The following is a 17,328-nucleotide window of genomic DNA, read 5'->3' on the forward strand; positions in this document are numbered from 1 at the left end:
TAACATGACTCCAACTCCAACTTCTACACGTACAGACTCAAATACTTGGTACTACTACTCGAACGTGTCATGCAAAATCCAACTCGGACGCGTTCTGGTCAAACTTACCTAATCGTAACTGTCGTATGTTTGGATTATTCTAACAGCTACCTACAGCCTCCCATGCTCAGGTTCGTAGTGCTATAGATTGAATAGGACATCAATTTTTTTTGCTGATGTGTTTAACGGTACATAGAATAATATCAAGGCACTGGAAATCGTGTTGGGGCACAAGCTGGACCTCATGCACGAATGACAGTGTGACCTCAAGTCAGATGCGCTCTACGAACGATGTTGTGTACTGCCTGTGGCGTTTCCACTCCCAATGACTTCAAGAACAAGTCTGCAATACATTGACCGTGCTGAGGACTTTGTCCGTGATCAGGTAGATAACCCCTTGATCACCTTTGTTGGTCTCACACCCCCGCACGGTCTGACTGTGTTCCTCCTACAAGTGATGCTGGGCACGACAAATGAGGAATCCCTTTTGCCTTCTACTACATGCCATCACGCCCTTCTGCTGGCACTACGTTCCTCATTTCTCCATGGCTCCATTCCAAATTCCTCTACCATCTTGCTTCACTATGAGGTTATCATATAGGATTGTTGATTATCCACTGCCTTTTTGTAATTATTATGTTCATAGATAGTGAACGTGTTTGTATTATTTGCAATCTCACAATGCATCTTTATTTGTTGGTCTCTTGGATTGTTGTCAAATTGTTCTATCAGATTTCTTATATCAGAACAATAAAGCACAAATTGCTATGGTACATGGATGGTTGAACTTGATTTAACACACCAGAAACTGTACGAAATCTTGGTGCTGCAAATAAATAAGATATCAGATGGTTGCTCAGTTCTTACTTGGTATGCGTTACCTCTCTTATCATATGGGCATATCCCTGAATTTCATTTTTCAGTGATTACGACTCGGCTAGATAAATTTAATATTTCCTGTACAGGTGAATAAATGTCTCTTTTTAATCCACTACTACGAGCCAACTAAGTATACCAAAATTATTTCAATCGTCTTAAATGTTAACCAGAATATTGAGGACAGTCATGCCATGATAGTGCCAAGTCTTTATAAACTTATTCCAAATTGTATTCATTCAACATAAATATCAATATTTTATTCGTACACACTTTCCTTTGTGCCGCTTATAGAGGGCAAGAAGTTCCGCAGCAACGCGCGGGGTATCATCTAGTTAATCAAAAAAAATCGGACCATCAATATGTATTCTCATCAAATCATGACTGTTGGATTTCATTGACTAGCTAATACGTCGCGCTTTGCAACACAAATTGGTTGCAATACATTTGGATGATTGGTTCTATAGAAATTGATTGCTCATAGAAAATGGATGACTGTTCAGATTCGCTTCCCACTAGAGCCAAAATCGTTGCAATTTCTTTTTCTTTTGTGATAAAGTTAAGGTTGTACATGTTGCATAGTTTCAAGCCAGACTCAGCCTAATGACGAAACACGACACACATGCGTCGCAAGGCAGACGGCTGAGGAGGACCACACACACACATGTATATGTCTTCTTTTCAAGCTCTTAATGGTGTATGGAACAACCTTATATGTTGGTCTCCCACAACAGCCACTAGCAAGGAGGGATTAAACTTTCCACACCCTTTGTCATGCATGAATGTGTCATATGGGCCTCTAGGAATTTTCCCTAGGAATAATTAAGTATAATAATGGGCTAAAGCTCAGTAATTCAAACAGTTATATAGGTATGTTTGTAAGGACCTATCATACTTAATATATGGCCTTAGGCTTTTTGTCAAGAAAATCTAATATGAATGAAATGGAAGTAATATTTTATATGCCCAGTGGAGATGCAGTGAGCAATCCCAGGTCTAGTTAGAGATTGTTTTGTCTTCATAAATATTATACGAAGACTTGAGAGAAGATTAAATTTAGTCAAGTCGATATTTTCTCGATCCCGATTTGTGATCCGAGAGAGCTGACTTTCATAGTTAAGATTACGATTTATGAAGGGAATATTGTATATGCATGCGGCAAGCAATCCTAGATCTAGTTAGAGATTGTTTTGTCTTAATAAATACTCCCTCTGTTCCTTTATGTAAGGTGTATAATTTTTGGCATAATTTAGTCAAGTCGATACTTTTCTTGATCCCGATTTGCGATCCGAAAGAGCAGACTTTCATAGTTAAGATTACAATTTATGAAGGGAATATTTTATATGCCTGAGGTGAGCAATCCCAGATCTAGTTAGAAATTGCTTTGTCTTAATAAATACTCCCTCTTTTCCTGCATGTGGTCTATGGAACAACATTATATGTTAGTCTCCCACACCATCCATTAGCAAGATGGGACTAAACTTTCCACACCCTTTGCCTTGCATGAATGTGTCATACTGGCCTTTAGGAATTTTCCCTAGGAATTATTAAATATAATAATGGGCTAAAGCTCAGTAATTCCAACAGTTATATAGGTAGGTTTGTAAGGACCTATGATACTTAATATATGGCCTTAGGCTTTTCGTCAAGAAAATCTAATATGTGAAGTAAATGAAAATGGAGGGAATAGTTTATATGGCCGGTGGAGATGTGGTGAGCAATCCCAGATCTAGTTAGAGATTGTTTTGTCTTCATAAATATTATACGAAAACTTGAGAGAAGTTGTAATTTAGTCAGGTCGATACTTTTCTCGATCCCGATTTGTGATCAGAGAGAGCTGACTTTCATAGTTAAGATTACAATTTATGAAGGGAATATTTTATTTGTCTGCGGTGAGCAATCCCGGATCTAGTTTGATATTGTTTTGTCTTAATAAATACTCCCTCTGTTCCTTTATGTAAGGTGTATAATTTTTGGCATGGAGACATAGGCATGGAATTATAGACAATTTAGAACGAAATTACCCTTGGCAAATTCATTGGTTAGTGGCAAGTAAATTGATTAGTCCAGGAAAAAAGATACACGCAATCGAGAGAGGGATACTTTTCTTCTTTTGCACATGGAGAAATACATGCAATCGGGAGAGCTACTTTCCTTTTTTACTTAGAGAGCTAAAAACAAAATTAAGAGAAATTAGAAGAAATGCACCTTACATTATGAAATTTTATCAAAAAACAAATACACTTTATATAAATGAACGGAGGGAGTATTATACAAAGACTTGAGTGAAGTTTTAATTTAGTCAAGTCGATCCTTTTCTTGATCCCGATTTGTGATCTGATAGAGCCGACTTTGATAGTTAAGATTCTGATTTATGAAGGGAATATTTTATATGCCCGGTGGAGAGATGCGGCGAGCAATCCGAGATCTAGTTAAGAGTTTTTTTTGTTTTAGTAAATACTATACAAAGACTTGAGAGAAGTTTTAGTTTAGTCAAGTCGATACCTACTTTTATTGATCCCGATTTGTGATTGAGAGAGCTGACTTCCATAGTTGAGATTCCGATTTATGAAAGGAATATTTTATATTCCGAGTGAAGATGCGGTGAGCAATTCCAGATCTAGTTAGAGATTGTCTCGTCTTAATAAATACTACTCCCTCCGTTCCTTTATCTAAGGTGCATTTTTTTTTTTACAAAAAATTCACAATGTAAGGTGTATTTGTTGTAATCTCACTTAATCCCTCTTTTACCCCTCCACGGCCGACATACATGGTAGCTATCATCCTGATGCTAAAATCAAGCCAAGCACTTAATGCGTTTTGTTGTGAAAAAAAGGGAACCATCATTAATTAGGAAAATGTATATCCTCCCGTCCCATGCAATCCCATTATTTTATTGTTTCCTCTTTGAGAGCGTATAGAACAATTTTCTCTACCTGATCTAAGCATTTTCCTGAGAACAGAAAGCATCACACCAACAAAACTTCTGAACGGACGCCTTTTCTCTTCCACCATGGATCCGTTCACGCTAGAGGAAGATAGGTTCAACTCGTTGCTGCATGTTTTTATCCAAGAGGATGATCCCGCTATGGAACTGTTCAGTCAGGTGGAAGAAACTGACGAGTCCTTGGGCCTGTTTAGTGAGGTGCAAGACCACGGCCGGTGTCTCGCCGAGGACTCGTCGCCTCTGTTGTCCGACGTGAAGCTCGCCGACCAGATTTTGCATGATGTGGCCACGGCCGACAACGGCGATGTCCAACAAGCCGGGTTATTGCGCACACATGCTGCTCGACATCCGGTCTGTAACTTCTTCCAAGGCCGGAATCGCCACCGTCAACGAGGTCGTGAACTGCGTGGTGTCCGAACCATACGCCGCATCGGCCTCTTCAAGCATGCCATGTCAAGCAATGCTCGGCGCACTGTCCTTTGCCGTATGTACGGAATATCCGTCATGTCAAATAACATCACCGATTTTTGGTTAGTCCCACTTATACGTTTGCTCTTATCCATCATATCTGTACATGTACTAGTATGACATGCCTTGTTCTAACTTTTAGCGACACAACTGGAGGCGTCGATCAAGGGGAGCACCAATATGGCGAGGAGAACGATAAGAGTAACGCGGTAGATGACAAGGCCATCAAGAATGATGAGGTCGATAGCGATGTCGAGACCATCGATTCAGAGTTTGAAGCAATGCAAGCTGCCAGAGCAAGTGAAGTGCGTGTGGAACGATTTTATGCCCCAGATTCAATGCCGGACTCGGTACCCCCAGGAATGGAATCATATAGGGATTTCATACTGAAGTCCTTGATGACATCGTATGATCCAAAGATGATGAAGAAATGACCACATAATCAGTAACACAACTACTCTCCGCTTAGCACTAAATATTTGGTGTGATTTCATAAATTGTCAATGTGCCCAAAGTCTTTTTTTTATTGCATGAGTTTGTTAAGTGACATCATACTTTGGCATGAATGAAGCTCATTTTGTTGGTTACTGTTACTTGCAATGTTCTACTCTCAAAGCAATAGATAAGTCGAAGTCATGGAGTAATAAAAATCACCAAAAAAATTAACAACAAGTTCTTTTAAGATTATTTGATGGCATGGAGTAATAAGCATCAGAAAACAAAGAACAAGTTCACTGAGATTACTAGTAGAAGTCCGTGCGTTGCTACGGGCTATAATGCATATACTTTAAGAAGCATATCTTATCTGAACTCCTAATCCAATTATGCCCATTAATAAGCGCTGGTGGCCGACATCTTTTCATGGGATCATAGCATTTTTTCTCTTTAGTTTTTCATCTTTTTATTCCATTTTCTTTCTTTTTCCCCGTAGAAGTGTCGTGCTCTCGCCCTTCCTCTATCAATAAAAACACACCTCTCATGTGTACTTACACTCTGCCGAATTCCCTCTAAGAGTGCTCTACTCCCATCTAATGGAATGAATGATTCCTCTCAGTCAATGGTATACATTCCTTCAGAAACTTCAAGAAAACAACCATGCTTCATACAACTCGAGATTTTAGCCTTTTCTACTTCTCAGGCAACCAGCCAACATTAATTTATGCCTTCAAATGTGCATGCATACAATGGAACAGCTGAAAACATATGACAGAAATAGATTGTAACACACAGATGTATGCAACCTAAAATATGTTGTGTATTTCGAATTTGGACAACCATTTACCCATAATAACAGAAGAATGATTGATTGCGAAAGACCTATGGAGGATGCATCACAAGCGCCATACTCATTAATTCCACTCACAAGCCTTTTCTCGTAGAAGTTCACAACTTTATAAGACATCTTTAAAAACCAGCCATCAGAGAATACATTTCTGCACATATTAAACATTTCGCTCCATCTGGGTCCATATTTTTTATTAAAAGAAGTCAAAATGCTTGGCATTTCGTTGAATAATAAGAAGGTTTTAAGAATCTAGGTCAAAGGCCAAATTACAAGCATCGCTCTCGCAGCATTATTACACAGATATTTCGCTCGGCAAGGCACCACAATGATGCCTCCGCTTCTATGTGTGTCACAAGCACACCGGACGGAATCGCGTTGTTCCGGAACACCCGAGCATTTCGCTCGTTCTAGATTTCCCAATAGATAAGAAGCATAAGGAAAACAAGGGCCGTTCGAGATTGCGACCTCCCGGAAGCGTTGCTGCGCCACCACTCCTTGACGGAAACCATGCCTCCACAATCCGTAGTATGAACATCATGTAAACCAAGCCACGTTCTTGTCATTCCCCAGACTCTGTATAAAAGAATCAAGTAGACATGGAAGTATACACATATATCAATGAATCCTGTAAAACATTTAAAAGGTAATCAGCCACATTTTAACAACACTCTCTGGCTCTTAAATAAGTGATATTTTACTTGCACAATTTGCAAGGTACAAATTAAACCATAAACTATAATAAAAACAAGATCATAAAGTCATAAATAAATTTATAGAATCCTTCTATCAATATTCTTGTAAAATTCGGCGTGTTTAATGCTATGAAGAATAGCAACTTGAATTTCCACAAGGACAAGAATATGTTATATACACATGCAGATCTCCACTTTCAAATTTATCGAAACATCAGCCAAAATAACTTACGGGATGGTGTATTGTTGTCACTTGTTGGTGTTCTATGTGGCTCGACCACACTGGCGCTCAATTCCTCCAGGAGTGCCGAACACCGGGAGGAGGCGATGCTTGCACGACCTATTGCCCAAGCAGATGTCATTTATTTATGTTCAGTTTAGTGGAAAAAATATACCATGCACAAGATGTTGCAATGGCAAATGCCTCACATAATAAATTATGTTCTACAATGAGAACACAGTCCAATCCTTGATGAGAAAACATTGTTTCAATGATTCCCATGTGCCATCAATAAATCACTTTCCAGAACAGAAAAAGTATATGAGAGTGCATATTGAAAGAAAACGTGTACCAACCGGTAAATACAATTGCCCATTTAAATAGACTACTAAATAAGCATCCAAAATTTTGGAGATCGGGGTCAGCATACTGAAGAGGAAATGCAGGAAATGGAATGGCCTGCTGGCGTCACCGAAAAATAAGTCCCTCGATTCAGTGATTCATCACCTTGAGGTAAATATCGTACACCCTCTGCTCCTCTTCTTTGAATCATTAATTTCTTTTTGTAAACATAGCCTTTGGCTGTAACTGTGCCAGCCCAGTGAGAACAACACAACACATACTCCCTCCATTCTTTTTAGTCTGCATATAAAATTTGGTCAAAGTCAAACTTTGTTAACTTTGACTAAGTTTATAGAAAAAAATATCAAGATTCACAATATTAGATCAATATTGTTAGATGCATCATAAAATTAATTTTCATACTATATAGCCTTAGTATTGTAGATGTTGATATTTTCTTCTACAAAGTTGGTCAAACTTTACAAAGTTTGACTTTGACCAAATCTTATATGCGGACTAAAAAGAAACGGACAGGGTACTTTCTGTCAAATGTTACAGTACAGAAGGAAAATGAAAGGACTTTGCCACTTTCATGCCAAAAAACTTCCAAGTCATAAGTTACAAAACCATGAAATGTGTGATAAAGTCTAATGTCTAAAATTTTCAGATATTTTCGACTTTGTTTGATCACGTTTTTCCAATTGTTTGCATACTCAGGTGTAGTACACCCTAGAGTAGAAAATCCACTCTCAAAACCTAATGATAACATCTTATAATTAAGAGAAATGCAGTAGGGACCACATGCATGTAGTGATTCAGCAAACAATTTAAAAGTGAAAGTAAGATAAATAACTTACCGATCTGCACTGAAGAGCACTGAAAGTAATTTGAGTTGCCTTCTTGCTAAACAACTTACCACATGCGTGTAGTCGTAGCATGATGTACAGTAAGCAGGAAACATCTATTCTTCAAAAGAACATACAAAGGACATAGTGGCGTGCAGTTTAGTGGCCAAGCAAAAACAAAGGAAACCCTGCACTTTTGAGAAAGAATGTTAGCTTCCTCGAATGACAATATCATTTTCCCTTTCAGATGGCACAAAACAATTTAATAACTACAATTCCTCTTGCTAAACAATACATATCTTGCACACATCCAGATTAATCTTAGTTCACCGACGCTAATCAGTAGAGCTAAGAAAACATAGTTTAGTAGGCCACTCGGGCTCCGGCACTTGCTCCGCTGGGCGCCTGGGCCAGAAAAAGCACCCAAGTGCTCATCAAACAACACAATGAACACAGAGTAGCAGGCCATTTGTGCGATCCCAGCAGAAACTCAAACAATTCCATTGGAAGGTTAATTAGAGCGAGTGTATTTTCAGCAGAATTCATGAGTCATTCCAAGTTGGATGCCTGCACGATGTAATATTTTCTAATGTATTATACCCTATTCTTAGAAGCTAACTGAAAACAGTATGGACATAAGATAAACACCATGCATCTGCACATCTTAGTTTTCTCATCAGGTAGTAACGGAAGAGTTCAGATAAATGGTTTATATATAAAGAATAGATGCGAGGCACAATCTAGCATTAGCAGACAGTCCACTGGAGTATTACACAGATTAACCAGTAGCACCCGCGCACACGGACGTATCTTCCTCCTCCCTCTCTCTTCCCTCTTGGACGACTCTCGCTAGTAGCCTGCTCTTCTTACGCCGGTGTTTACCGACGTCCTGCACAAACAGACCAATTTTTTATGTTTTGTAAAACAAATGGACCAAGAATACAACATATATGAGATAAATTCTGAGCATTCAGAATCTTTTTTCAAAAAAAATTGGAATCGACAATAGATAAGCAAGTTTTGCAATAGGTTTACAATGACAAGCTTAAGAATTGTGTATTCAACACTCAATAGATCAGTACTAACTTCTAATAATTCAGTACTAATTGTTGAAAATTTTGCTTCCACACTAACTTGCACTGAGCTGGAGTAATAAGCGTATGTTCTGGATGAACCTGTTTCAGTTGTTTGGCAAAGTGACGGGATCCTCGGTATAAGCAATTCCACTTTTTGCTGCATGGAGATCAAATAAACACGAAGGTACCCCGTCCCAGGTAGTTGAAGCAAGTGGGTCACCAGAAGAAGCGCTTGAACTCTTTGATTCAACAGAACCATCTAGAAGTGTGGAAGTCAGAATGTTTTCAATCCTATCTGGCTTGTCATCCCAGCGAATGATGGCTAATACAGACAGAAGTTTGAGAGCCTGCTATGTAAGTGTAAGAGCACTTAACAATAAAACAAAGGGATATATTGTTTGTCATCAAGAAAGGCGAGAGTCCTGTACAGCAGACTTCGCCTCCTTTGCTATTGCACGTACATCTTCCTTTCCTGTCCAGGTCCTTGGCATTGAGTCCTTTTCATGACTAAACTCAAACAGAGGAGAGGACTGAGGAGATCGAACAGGTGTAGGGGAGATGGCGCACAGGCGTAGGCGCATCCTCTGCCTACTCCAGCTAGGCGGTCGTCTCTAATCGACAGCGGCGAGCCGGCGAGGAGGTAGTCGACGACGGGAAGGAGGAGATGGCAGCGGTCGACCCTCGACTCGATGGCGGGCAACTGTAGACACGGCGCTCCCTCCTCTGCTCCTCCTTCCCTCCAGTCCTACAGCTTCGTGGTCTACGGCGAGGTAGTTGATGATGGCAACACCAGGAGGTGGTCGACGACGACGGCGGCTGGCGGAGGCGGCACTCGTCTGCTCATGGTCGGGGGATGGGAATGAACGAGGTTTACTTCTCACGAAAAATCAGGAGGAGATCGGGATGAGTCCGACGACAGTTTTGGGGGAGAGAGAGAGAGACAGAGAGAGAGAAAGCGCTTAGGCGACAGGAGAGGAGAGGATCATGCGGGAGGGAGAAGAGGAACAAAGGAGGATATTACGGGAGTGAAGGAAGGAGATCTCTTATTTTTTGAGAAGAGGAGATCTCTTGTCAACGATTTCAATTAGTACCAATTACCAAATCTCGCTAAGGCTCGATTGATTGAGTCAGAACTTGCCAAGATAGAACAGGGCCGGAAAGAGCCTTCGATCGATCGGTGGGGCTGTGCCGGGATCGACGGGGGAGTACCAACGAACTACATACGGAGTCCTCCTTAAGGAGTATTATTATAGAAAAGGCAAAGGTCAATGCATTAGGAATGTTAGGGTTTTGAATTAATTGCCATGAAACTGAATTTTATTCATTGGTAACATGCTATCGGTTCATGTCTGTTTGCAACGTGTCTAGTTAGGAAATTTGGAAAGGTTAGAAATGTTTTTTATTGTGAGGGTAAAAAATTCAACATGAGAAGATATGGTGATGGGATGTGAAATGAAAAAACCCAGAAGAAAGTGGTGGAACTATTCAACCAACTCGTCCGTTAGGAGTAGTAGAGAAAAAGAAAACATGAAGAGATGGGCTTCGGCGAGGGGGGGAGATACGAACGAACAAAACGACAACCTATGACCGACCATCGCAACCGCAGACTCCTCCTCTGGGAGTAGAGATTAGGAAAGGTAACAATCGATGCATTAGGAAAGTTAGGATTTTGAATTAATTTTCATGAAAATAAAGTTTTATTGTTTGTAAGGTGATATTAGTACCTGCCTATTTGTGACGTGCCTGGTTAGGAAAGTTTGCAAATGTTAAGAAAGTTCTTATTGGGATGGTGAAAAAATCAACATGAGGATATGAAGATGGAAGGTGAGACCAAAATAAACCAGTCGAAAATAAACCAGTCAAAAATAAACCGGTCGAAAATAAACCGTGGACGCAATTCTACCAACTCAGACATTAGGAATAGAGATGAATAAGGCTACAAGTACAGTACGAGTATGTTTAAATTCATGACTGTATAAGTAATGAAGTTGCTAAGATTATTACTGATAACAAGCCACAAGAAGTACATCAAGCATCTGGAAGGGCTTCAATAGCAGCAATTACAACATCAGCATCGCAGGGTACTACGTCCGGAAGCATTTCGAGTGCCGCCAGAAATGACTTCCTCATGTGCGGAACCTTGTACCGGTTACCTCCTTTCTGCTTCAGTACCTCGCACATGCATGACTGAAGGGTAAGAAAAATACGGTTGCTTCTCTCAGCCGGGTAGGTGTCATATGCTTTTTTCACCTTTGCAACAATATCAGCAATTTTACCGGGGGACATCTTCTCAAAAAAAGCCTGAAGTGCAGCAAAGAATCCTAAGTCAAGAATGTTCAAATCAGGTGAGTTCGGCGGCTGACATGTAAGCCTAATATCCCATCCATCCGCCTGTGCCGCTGCACAAAACACACTGTCATTCACAGCAATATGGGTCTTTGCATTATCTTGCTGAATGTATATTATGCGTCCGCGTTCCGAAGCCGGCCACAAAGCCTTGATGGCAGGTAGCAGCTTGTTCACCATATAATCTCTACTGACATCCTTCGTCACCGACGGCAAAACCTTGGTTACCTCTTCCCCCCTCTCTCGGTAAGGGCTACGCCTCTTTGCAAAGTCCTGATATGTGAACGGCCAAATTCCAATCTTGCCATCAAAAGTCATGACACCATGATCATCATAACGAGGCCTTGCTACTGCTGCCAAGAACATCACTTTCTCGATAAATCCCTTGCTCTGTGTGCTGCGATAGGGTTCTTCTTCATCAGGTGCCAAGTAGTAGTTCTGGGTACCTTTAGTGCGGTAGAACCACTTCTCATCAATGTGAATGACATTGTACATGCCTTTAAATCTAGGTTCTTCAGGCACACTTAGCTCATCCAACATGGATAAACAAAACCGAATCCGACCCACCTTGTTGTCATCAGTCAATGTGGATTTAATTGAATTTGTATGGCGCTTCAGTCTGCCCTCCTTCAACCTTCTCCATAAAGTTGTCTTCGCCATTTGAAGCTCATTAGCAAGATCTTTGAGCGTAGTTCTTTTGCTCAATTCAATCTTTTTTATGGCATCTGAATCAAACGGTATCTTCTTGCGGCCACAAGTTTTCACCCTTTTGTTTGCTACTCCATGAATACCACCGGCTTTCTTGCCTCTCGACCATATGTTTTGAACAGTCCGGTAATTAACTTGACAAAGCTCTGCCACCTCGTCAACCACCCCTTGGTTTAGTACGCCTTGATTTGTCCGCTCTAATAGCATAGCATAAATTTCTTGCTTTTAATGGTCTGGGTACCATCTTCGCTTCTTTTTTTTATTAGCATTTGAGCCTACAGAATATTCAGAACAAGAACTGAATTACTTTCAGCTAAAAAGAACTAACATTCTCTACAGAAATAACTCATGCAGAAGACTAACCATTGTTGCTGCCGGTGTCAGCTACTTCAGCTTGTACTCCAGGGTCACTCTCTGGAACAACACCTTTGTTCAACTCCACACGGATGCATGGGTTAACGTTGCCGGCGGGGCTGGTTGCATCATTGCCGCTGTCATTTACTGAAGATGGAACACTTTCTGTACAGTCACCTTGGTTAACGTCGGCAGGGCTGGTTGCATCATTGCTGCTGCCATTTAGCGAAGATGGAACAACTTCGGTAAGGCCGCCTTGCCACTTCGTCAGAGCCGGGCGCATTCTGCTGCGACCAGCCAAGCCCAAGCGTCGACGACCACGTCGAGCGTCACTGGCGTCCCCGACGGCATTGTCGTCACCTCCACGGCCACGCCCGACGACAGGACCAGCAAGTAGCGCCGCACGCACGCGTTTAAGCACGACATCATGTGCACCACGAGCACGTCCGAGGCCCGCGTGCATACTGGCAGCTTCTTCCACTTCCGAGCCATCGCATCCACCAGCAGCATCTTCTCCATGGCCTGAGTCGTGTGCGCACATAGAACCTGCCGCATCAACTCCTTGGTCACCGGTGGTGATGTTCGCAAGATGGCAGGGGAACATGACAACCGATCCCTGGATGAATACTTCACCGGTCCGGCGCGCACGAGAATCTATAAGAACATGTTCGCTGTCGAAGAGATAGGCCCTGGTTGTACCAAGCCGGATCGCCCCAGGATAGAAGGTCTTCCTACTTCTGAGTGAAACCATCGTGCAAAAGGACACTGGCCACCACTTCTCTGCTGGATTCACCGGCGGCTTGCACTGTATTCCATCCTCTGCGTGGCCTCGTCCACCAGCGCCTCGGTGATCCACCTGAGCAGAGATGGTGACACAACGGTTCAAGTACTACCCTGGAGTACATGATCTGGTTCAAGGAGTATGGAATACATACAGTACGTATACCTGTGAAGCCTGCGTTGCGTCCACTGCATGGCCGGATCCGTCTGCATGTTGGCCTCGCGCGCGTCCCCGCCCGCCGGCGCGTTGGCCGTGGCCGTCCCCGCGTCCGCGCCCGCCTGCGCCTTGGCCGTGCCCGCGTCCGTGCCCGCCGGCGCATTGGCCGCGCCCCGCGTCTTCCGCCGGCGTGCGTACGTCAAGTCGCCCGTGCTCCGCAGAAGCAGCTCGCCTGTGTTCAAGGAGGTCCGCCTCATCGTCGGCTTCTTTGCTGGCATGAAGTCGATCATGCTCGCATCCATTGCCGTCATGGAGGGAATGCTCAACTTCTACATGGAGCCCGCAATAAAAAATTATCCTGCTAGTATTACTGCAAAAAGGTGAGATTGCACAAGAACATACCGTCGTCGGAGTCATCGGAAGCTAGCCAGTCATAGTCGTATCCAAGATCACAGACCCGGTCTTCGTTCTCCTCAATTGAATCCCAATTAGGTGCTGGATGCAAGTCTAGATCAACCATGTTTTCTGTTGGCCAAGTACTGGAAGAAGGGGGAAATGAAGAAAACCATGGGGAGTTGACTCATTTTGTACACGAGAACATATTTTAAAATCTGCATTCTGTTGGCGCCAAGTGACTTCCCTCCCTTTTTCTCTCTGCCGCGCGAGCTCATTTTCCTATAGGAGGCAACAGAGTTATTTGCATCGCTGATTTCTTGGGATACGGGGATTGCATGTGCCATGCAAGGCCGGCAGCGTATCTGCATGCAGCGGCCAAATCAGTGGAAGCTCACCTAATTGATTTCCAACGCTAAGCTAATACCAGGGGTAGTATTGTCCCAGATGCTCCAAAAATTGCTGCCTTGGTCACCGAGCTGAAAAAAATGCACCTTAGATAAAGGAACGGAGGGAGTACTATACAAAGACTTGAGAGAAGTTTTAGTTTAGTCAAGTCGATACCTACTTTTATTGATCCCGATTTGTGATTGAGAGAGCTGACTTCCATAGTTGAGATTCCGATTTATGAAAGGAATATTTTATATGCCGAGTGAAGATGCGGTGAGCAATTCCAGATCTAGTTAGAGATTGTCTCGTCTTAATAAATACTATACAAAGATTTGAGAGAAGTTTTAATTTAGTCAAGTCAATACTTTTCTTCATCCAGATTTGTGATCCGAGAGAGCTGACTTTCATAGTTAAGATTCCGATTTATGAAGGGGAGCAGCGAGAGCGGCGTGTGGATTACTGGTCGTTTGATGGTCCAGAGATCTTGATGCAATTTTTATTACGTTTGAGATGTTTTGTACTTCTAATGAATTTTTATAGATCTGAATCTCCTTTGCTAGAAAAAAACATCCAATTACAATTAGTGATCCAAGAGAGCTGACTTTCATAGTTAAGAATGTGTTTTTTAAGACTCATAGTTAAGGTTGTTGAAATCTGAAGAATGATTAATGGACTGTACCAACAACTTGCTGCTCCATCCCATCTTGTTACTAGCAGAATGACCGTGCGTTGCTACGGGCTATCCGCAATATCTGTAACATCCGGGTTCAACACAAAAACCCTATCCAATGACGCACCTTCCCTTTTTCTGTCGGAACCCCTCATTCTTGACCGATTTTCCGCCGTAGCGAGACATTTATCGTTTTTTGTCTCACTGGCGCCACCTCCTTTAAAAGCATATGACAGCCAACTCATCTTCGCCATGCATTGCAGTAAGGATGAAATTTTCTTGTTTACGATATAATAGAGTGGGTTAAACTAACACATACTATTGACACAAAACAACAAATAACTATAGAGATCTTTCCTAGTCACCAATAAGCTCCACCTCCATCCCACATATGCTAGAAGGGATAATTGTCGTTTTTCTCTTCTTCATATTTCCCTACGTCTTCTACTCCATGCCTCTTCGCCAATCCGTTTAATTGGCACCAACCAGCACCACGTCAACATTAATGTGTTCATCATCGATGCCTCATCTTCTTCTTTCTCATTCCTCGGCAACTTTAGTTCTCGTTCCTACTTATTTCCTAGAATACTCTTTCTTTTTTTTTCTCTTATTATTTGGAACACTCTTACTTTCTCCAACACCATGCACCACTTTGGCTTCAGTTCTTTTTCCTTCTTGTTTTTGGAACACTCTTCCTTTTTACTATAGCATGAACCACCTAGCCAGTGTTGTGTCATGTTGTCCTCACCCGCGAACATTTCAGCCACCGTCATCGAGTGGACATCCCGCGGAGCATAGACTTCATCCACCTTGGTGAATGCTAGGTCGCCCATGTCGCGAGCGCATGGTGGTCGTTGTCCATGTTGGCAAGCGGTGCTCGGTGCTTTGCAATGTAACTGAGAGCCCGTTGATTGTTTTTGCCCACAAGCGCTTTCAAAATGATTCGCCATGACTAATTGCTTGCTTAATTAATTAAGTACACAAAAAATGAATGACCTGCCTATTTCTCTACATGCCTAATTAATTGCCAACCAAATCAATTAATTATCTAACTAATTGGAAATATCCCTACTTCTAATTATCTGTAAGCATTGGCTAACAAATTAATTAATTGCATTAATAACTCAATTTTTAAATTGATTCAGTGCGAATAAATTCATATTCAAATGGACCTAATTAATTGCATCAATGGTTTGATTTCCAAATTGGTTTAGTGCTCGATTTCTAAATTATTTTCGCATGAATGGCTGCTACCAAACGACTATGACGATGACTACCGAGTAATGTAGGACACATTTCCTTAATAAATTTCTTGACATTTAAATGGACACATTTGATTTGAGAATGTAGCCGTCTAGCTTTTTATTTGACTGACAAAAAATATAATATGACCGCGTCCACATGGCGGTCTGACGAGCCACCTCCCGTCACGGTCGTCCTTGATGCCGTGATCCACTCCCTGGCATTCTCGAGCATCGCGCCAGGGTTAGACCCAACCATGACATCTTTCATGGTGTCGTGCACGACGTCCCTCCGCAAGAGCGGGCGTATGCATACGCCCATAGAAAACTTGTGACTGTCAATTAATAGTAGAGATAATGATAATAATAAATAATATAGCATGGGGATTAGCAATTTGTTATGAAGTAATATATTATTTTATTATGAAAGGAGATCGAGAAAAAACTTATATCTGTCTTTTAGCGAAGTGATCTCACATATATGATGCTAAATACCCGTGGGTTGCTACGGGATGAAATAATATTTAAAGAGTGGTAGTGGTGGCGTGTGACCGATTGTCGTAGGTCATCACCATCGTCCTAGCAGGTGCGGTCGGAACCCTCGACCATTAGTGCTTGGTCGTCCTCAAGTACGCGACTGTTGACCTTGTTCTATGGCATCTGTTATCCTCGACCACAAACATTTTGGCAACCATCAGTGTGTGGACGACGGTCATCATCCATCTTTTACGAATGCTTGGTCGCTCATGTCACGAGGCGTGGTGGTTGTTATCTATGTTGGCAAACGCTGGCCAACCATGTCGTTGAGAGCATGTTGGCAGTCACCAATGGCAGCGATAGCCTAGCTACTGGCCGTCCTCGCCCACAAACGCTTTCAAACTGATTCGGCACGATTAACTGTCTGCCTAATTAATTAATAACATGCCTAATTAACGGCATGCCTAATTATCTCAATGCCTATTAATTGTTTGCCTATTTAACTAATTATTTGTCTAATTCAAAAAATCCCTATTTCTAATTGTACACAATCCTAATTAACTGGATGTATAATTAATTAGTTGAATTAAGGATTCGGTTTTTGAATTGATTCAATGCAAAAAAATGCTTATTTAAATAGACCTAATTAATTGCACACATAATTAACTGCCTGACTAACTAATTACATTAATGGCTTGATTTTGAAATTGATTCAGCACTTGGTTTTTAAATTGTTTTTGCATTAATGGTTGTGTGTGAAATGGCAATGTAGCAACATTTCTTTAATAGTATATATATTAGATAATGACTTCCTCTAAGAAGCTCCACTTTTGTGCGTGTGTTTTTAACAAACAGTTCATTTATATATATGACAGTCATATAATCCCACTGGGGTTTTTAGTACTATACTATAAGCAACGAAATTGTCACCCTGAAGAATACCGCCACAAGGAACCTAGAGACAAATAAACAGTGGATCTGCAACCATTGAAGTTAAATATATGGCAACTTAATGGGAAATT

General features: G+C 41.6%; 1 long non-coding RNA gene across 1 annotated transcript; it reads right to left on the reverse strand.

The window, feature by feature from the left end:
* Window positions 1–6,021: 6,021 nt before the first annotated feature.
* On the reverse strand, window positions 6,022–7,238 carry LOC123147938 (uncharacterized). The gene is made up of 3 exons (XR_006473558.1): window positions 7,035–7,238; window positions 6,540–6,647; window positions 6,022–6,188 (listed from the first exon to the last, which is right to left on the reverse strand). It is a non-coding gene; the product is annotated as an uncharacterized lncRNA (long non-coding RNA).
* Window positions 7,239–17,328: the final 10,090 nt, after the last annotated feature.

This window comes from Triticum aestivum, chromosome 7A, assembly GCF_018294505.1.
Source record: "Triticum aestivum cultivar Chinese Spring chromosome 7A, IWGSC CS RefSeq v2.1, whole genome shotgun sequence".
Classification (NCBI taxonomy): domain Eukaryota; kingdom Viridiplantae; phylum Streptophyta; class Magnoliopsida; order Poales; family Poaceae; genus Triticum; species Triticum aestivum.